Below are 6,644 nucleotides of genomic sequence, written 5' to 3' on the forward strand. Positions count from 1 at the left end.
AACTTTCCAAGCTAAGATGAGAGCTAGAGAAAGGTTACCAAAGAGTGTAGTAGATAAATATGACAAAGAGATTTGTTTTGTTATCAAAAGAGATGAGACATGGATGGAGGTAGTACTCCTTAGGACTATCTGGGTCACTGAAATGGGATATGAAGTAGATCTTACTATTCTGGAAACATATGCTAAAGTTTTACTAGAAGCACCAAGAGAACCATCAGAAAAAGTCTTTGGTAGTGCTGAGACTATTGAGAGTGATCTAAATCTGTTGAAGAAAAGAAAGAAAAGAGAAAAATACATTAGAGATGCTTCTAAGAAAGTAAAGGAAATCAAAGAAAATGTCATGAACCTTAGTGGCATATCAACTAGTGAGCTTGAAGAACTTCAACCGGAGGCACATATTTTACCGGTTGACACATCTTCTGGAAATGATAGTGAGAAGGCAGCAGAATTTAAAAGAGTTGAAAGGAGGAAGACAAAACCTTCACCGGTACCCTCTCCTTCACCTAAGAGAAAAGGTACTTTGAGAAAGAAACAACAGGCAGTAAGGGGACCACCCAGGAAACTAACACCTAAGAAGAAACAACAACCGATTACCCCTTCTTTGAATGATATGTTGAATGAGATAACTGATGATGGCAATTTGGCTAATGTACACAAACTGTTTAATACATTTAATGATTCTGACAGGGAAAGTATTGAGAATAGAATCATTTTACACTTGGACATTTATAAGAAGGTTCTAATTGAAGTTGTGGATGATTTACCAAATGAACTCTATAGAAGATTGGAAGCAAAAAAGATTGCAGTAATGGAATTAGATAAGAAACAAAAAAATTGAAAAAATTCTAGCTATACATCTTGTTAACTCAAAAGAAGAAATTGATGAATTATTATCTGAAGCAAACCGGTCCATTTTTGCCAGTGGACACTGGCAAGTGAGCTTAATGGAAGGAAGAGTGAAAGAGATTGCAGATAAGACTGCAGATAATTGGGATATATTTTTTTGTGGAGAAAGAGAAACAAGAGGAAATGAGCTGACCTAAAAAGACATTTAAAGTGTATCAGAAGGACAAGGACAAGGGCAAAGGAAAAATTGGTGGAGTTCCAAACATCAATATTACTGACAATCTACCACCACCACCTTTGGATATTGCACCGGTACACTCATAAGATCCACCGGTTATTGACACTGAAGGTATTACACATGATGATACAAATTCTGAATCAAAGATACTCTTTCACATGAATGTGGATACTCAAGAAGTAAATATTATTGTGGATAAGGATAATTCAAAGGCTAAGATAGACAATGTTGACAGTGGCAACATGGCAAAGAGACCGGTAGAAACTGTTGAAACTGAGATCCCAACCCAAATAGAGAAACCATCAGAAACTGAAAAACCTACTGAAGGTAAAGATGTTGGCACAGGGCCACCGAAGATAGAGATATCATCAGAAAAACAAATTGAGGCAGAGGTACACACTAAAACAGAGAAACCGACAATCATAGAGACATTAAAACAACCAGAAACCTTTGCAGGTTGAGATGCAAACCCAGACTGATCCACCGGAGGAAATTTCAAGAAAATTGGTTACACCTGATGGAAGCACAAAGGTAATAAAGATAATTGGTCAGGCATCCAACACATCTACAAGTGAAGTCAAACCTACCAATTTTACAGAGGTACTTTTGGATTCAATCAAGAAGATAATGGATTGCAATGCATTGGCCTACAAGGCAATTGATAACACTTTACCAATTCTTAAATTGATTGCACCAAATTGTAACATAGACCATATTAAGGATTCTTTAGGTAAATTGGACACATTGTCCAAATTTATTGCTCACATTGTAATAACTATTGACAAAGTGAATGAGTACACAATAAAGGAGAGAGTTGAAAAAGAGAAGAACAAATTGTTTGAAGACACCATAAAGAATTGTACTGATCATGTAAATACATTATTACTGGTACTCAACTCTACAATTTTGGAGTACAAAGAGCTATATAGGGAAACATGCAAACCTCGCCTTTTGACAAAGGACATAGATAAGTAGATTAGTAAAACACAGAAAGAAATCAATGACATAGCTGATAATATAATTGGTTCATCCAGACATATATCAGTTTTTGAGTAGGAAATGGTAGGTTTTGAGGAGAAATTAGAGAAACTTGAGAAAGAGAAGGCAAGGATAAGGTCAAATGCTCGAGAACTTAAAAATAAACTTAGTCCTAAGTTGATAAATCTTATCTCTAAGAAAATTGAAATCTCTAAGGCATTACTTCAAGGAGAGAAATCACCAGAAGATCACATGCATTATCTCACCGGCACAATCCAACAGACTAAGGGGTATGTGCAGGATCATGGTGTGCCAAAACAGGCCCTTAAGTGGCAATGAAATTTCAGAAAAATCAGAGTTATGCAACTTGACATGAAAATTTGAATAAGTTGTGAACATTATTTTTAAAATATGTAAGAAGAGAATATATAGAAAATTGAAAGCTACTAGTTGTTTTTTGGAAAAAAAAAATCCTATTCGATGAAAATTTCAAATTTCAATGTAGTGGTACTAAAATTTCAGGAAAAAAATAAGAAGTAAACATATGTCTGACCACCCTAATCAAAATCAAATCTTAATATTTTTTTATAATATTTATAATATAAGTATTAGACTCATGTCCGGATGTCACACATATTTTTTTTTAATTTTTTATGAATTAAATAATTATTTATGATTTTTTTACTACAGCTTTTCAGAAATTCAGAAACTCCTACATCTGACCACCTTAACTTGGTCAAAACCTTATGAAATTTAATTTTTTTTAATTTTTCCCTATAGTAGACAAAGCATAGGATGTGACGCATGTTTCGGTTTCAAAAAATGTTATACCGTTTGAAAGTTATGAGTGTTTTTCAATCAGTATATCAATCAGGACTATTGTCAGAATTCAATTAGAAAATAAATAATAATTATTTACTAAAGTCGAAATAAGACAAGCCTTATATTGTTGGAAAGTTGGGAACATCCTTAAAAAACCCTTTTCATTTTATCAATTTTGGTTACAAAAAAAGTCATCAGCCACCAGTGTAAAGTTTGGAAAACCAGGGAATACTGAAAAACACGTTTTTTCAGTTGACATTCTAGGCTTGTAACTTCTAAGCCTAATACCAAAGCATTCCCGAGCCGAAATTTGAAATTTGAAAATTTGAGTACAAAAATTTGCGGTCCCCAATGAATTTCCCTTTGCCGCCATTTATGAAGTAAACTGCCACATGGCAGAAATCCGATATCCGATTAAATCGGATATCAGATTTTATTAGTCATATTTTAAAGAGGGAGAGAAGGAGAGAAGGAGAGAGAGAGAGAGAGAGAGAGAGAGAGAGAGAGAGAGAGAGAGAGAGAGAGAGAGAGAGAGAGGGACGAAGAGAGAGAGAGAGAGGAGAGGGAGAGAGGGAGAGAGAGAGGGGGGGGGAGAGAGGGAGAGGGAGGGAGAGAGAGAGAGAGAGAGAGAGAGAGAGAGAGAGAGAGAGAGAGAGAGAGGGAGAGAGAGAGAGATGGGGGGGAGAGAGGGAGAGGGAGAGAGAGAGAGAGAGGGAGAGAGAGAGGAGGAGAGGGAGAGAGGGAGAGAGAGGGAGGGAGGGAGAGAGGTAGAGGGAGGAGAGGGAGGGAGGGGGGAGAGAGAGAGAGAGAGAGAGAGAGAGAGAGAGAGAGATAAGGAGAGGGAGAGAGAGAGAGAGAGAGAGAGAGAGAGAGAGAGGAGAGAGAGAGGGAGAGAGAGAGAGAGAGACCATATGACCCCTAACGACATAATTTGGTGTCTTAAGGGGACCTATGGTGTCGTTAGGGGTCATATGGTGTCTTGGGACACCATAGGACCCCTTAAGACACCAAATCATGTCATTAGGGGTCATATTGTGTCTTACGACCCATAACTATGACCCCTAATGATAGTTATGTGATATGGTGTCCCATGAACCCTTATGACCTCTCAGGACACCATATGACCCCTAATGACACCATATTGGGTCGCTTTGGGTCATATTATGTCCTAGGGGGTCATATTATGGTCTATGACCCCTTAGGACACCATATGACCCCTAACGACATGATTTGGTGTCTTAAGGGGTCCTATGGTGTCGTTAGGGGTCATATGGTGTCTGTAGGGGTCATATGGTGTCTTCAGACACCATAGGACCCCTTAGGACACAATATGACCCAAAGTGACCCAATATGGTGTCATTAGGGGTCATATGGTGTACTAAGAGCTCATAAGGGTTCATGGGACACCATATGACCCCTATGGACACCATATGACCCCTAATGACACCATCAGACCCCTTAAGACACCAAATCATGTCATTAGGGGTCATATTGTGTCCTAAGGGGTCCTATGGTGTCCCAAGACACCATATGACCCCTATGGACACCATATGACCCCTAACGACACCATAGGACCCCTTAAGACACCAAATCATGTCGTTAGGGGTCATATTGTGTCTTACGGGGTCGTAGGACACAATATGACCCCTAACAACACAATTTGGTCTCTTAAGGTGTCTTCTGGTGTCACAAGACACCATATGATCCATAATGACACCATAGGACCCCTTAAGACACCAAATCATAACATTAGGGGTCATATTGTGTCTTACGGGGTTGTAGGACACAGTATGACCCCTAACGATATGATTTGGTGTCTTAAGGGGTCCGATGGTGTCGTTAGGGGTCATATGGTGTCCATAGGGGTCATATGGTGTCCCATGAACCCTTATGACCTCTTTGGACACCATATGACCCCTAGTGACACCATATTGGGTCGCTTTGGGTCATATTGTGTCGTTAGGGGTCATATTGTGTCTTAAGGGGTCCTATGGTGTCCCAAGACACCATATCACCCCTATGGACACCATATGACCCCTAACGACACCATATGACCCCTTAAGACACCAAATCATGTCATTAGGGGTCATATTGTGTCCTACGACCCTGTACGACACAATATGATCCCTAACGATATTATTTGGTGTCTTAAGGGGTCCTGTGGTGTCGTTAGGGGTCATATGGTGTCCATAGGGGTCATATGGTGTCATGGGACACCATAGGACCCTTTAAGACACCATATGACCCCTAATGACACCATATTGGGTCGCTTTGGGTCATATTGTGTTGGTAGGGGTCATATTGTGTCTTAAGGAGTCCTATGGTGTCCCAAGACACTATATGACCCCTATGGACACCATATGACCCCTAACGACACCATAGGACCCCTTAAGGCACCAAATCATGTCGTTAGGTGTCATATTGTGTCCTACGACCTCGTACAACACAATATGATCCCTAAGGATATGATTTGGTGTCTTAAGGGGTCATATGGTGTCGTTTGGGGTCATATGGTGTCCATAAGGGTCATATGGTGTCTTGGGACACCATAGGACCCCTTAAGACACCATATGACCCCTAATGACACCATATTGGGTCGCTTTGGGTCATATTGTGTCGTTAGGGGTCATATTGTGTCTTAAGGAGTCCTATGGTATCCCAAGACACCATATCACCCCTATGGACACCATACGACCCCAAACGACACCATATGACCCCTAACGACATGATTTAGTGTCTTAAGGGGTCCTATGGTGTCATTAGGGTTCATATGGTGTCCGTAGGGGTCATATGGTGTCTTCATACACCATAGGACCCCTTAGGACATAGTACGACCCAAAGTGACCCAATATGGTGTCATTAGGGGTCATATGGTGTCCTAAGAGCTCATAAGGGTTCATGGGACACCATATGACCCCTATGGACACCATATGACCCCTAACAACACCATCGGACCCCTTAAGACACCAAATCATGTCATTAGGGGTCATATTGTGTCCTAAGGGGTCCTATGGTGTCCCAAGACACCATATGAACCCTATGGACACCATATGACCCCTAACGACACCATAGGACCCCTTAAGACACCAAATCATGTCGTTAGGGGTCATATTGTGTCTTACGGGATCGTAGGACACAATATGACCCCTAATGGCACAATTTGGTGTCTTAAGGGGTGTTATGGTGTCACAAGACACCATATGATCCATAATGACACCATAGGACCCCTTAAGACACCAAATCATAACATTAGGGGTTATATTGTGTCTTACAGGGTTGTAGGACACAGTATGACCCCTAACGATATGATTTGGTGTCTTAAGGGGTCTGATGGTGTCGTTAGGGGTCATATGGTGTCCATAGGGGTCATATGATGTTCCATGAACCCTTCTGACCTCTTAGGACACCATATGACGCCTAATGACACCATATTGGGTCGCTTTGGGTCATATTGTGTCGTTAGGGGTCATATTGTGTCTTAAGGGGTCCTATGGTGTCCCAAGACACCATATGACCCCTATGGACACCATATGACCCCTAACGACACCATAGGACCCCTTAAGACACCAAATCATCTCGTTAGGGGTCATATTGTGTCCTACGACCCTGTACGACACAATATGATCCCTAACGATATTATTTGGTGTCTTAAGGGGTCCTATGGTGTCGTTAGGGGTCATATGGTGTCCATAGGGGTCATATGGTGTCATGGGACACCATAGGACCCCTTAAGACACCATATGACCCCTAATGACACCAT

Source organism: Cryptomeria japonica, chromosome 6 (genome assembly GCF_030272615.1).
Source record: "Cryptomeria japonica chromosome 6, Sugi_1.0, whole genome shotgun sequence".
In the NCBI taxonomy this organism is placed as follows: domain Eukaryota; kingdom Viridiplantae; phylum Streptophyta; class Pinopsida; order Cupressales; family Cupressaceae; genus Cryptomeria; species Cryptomeria japonica.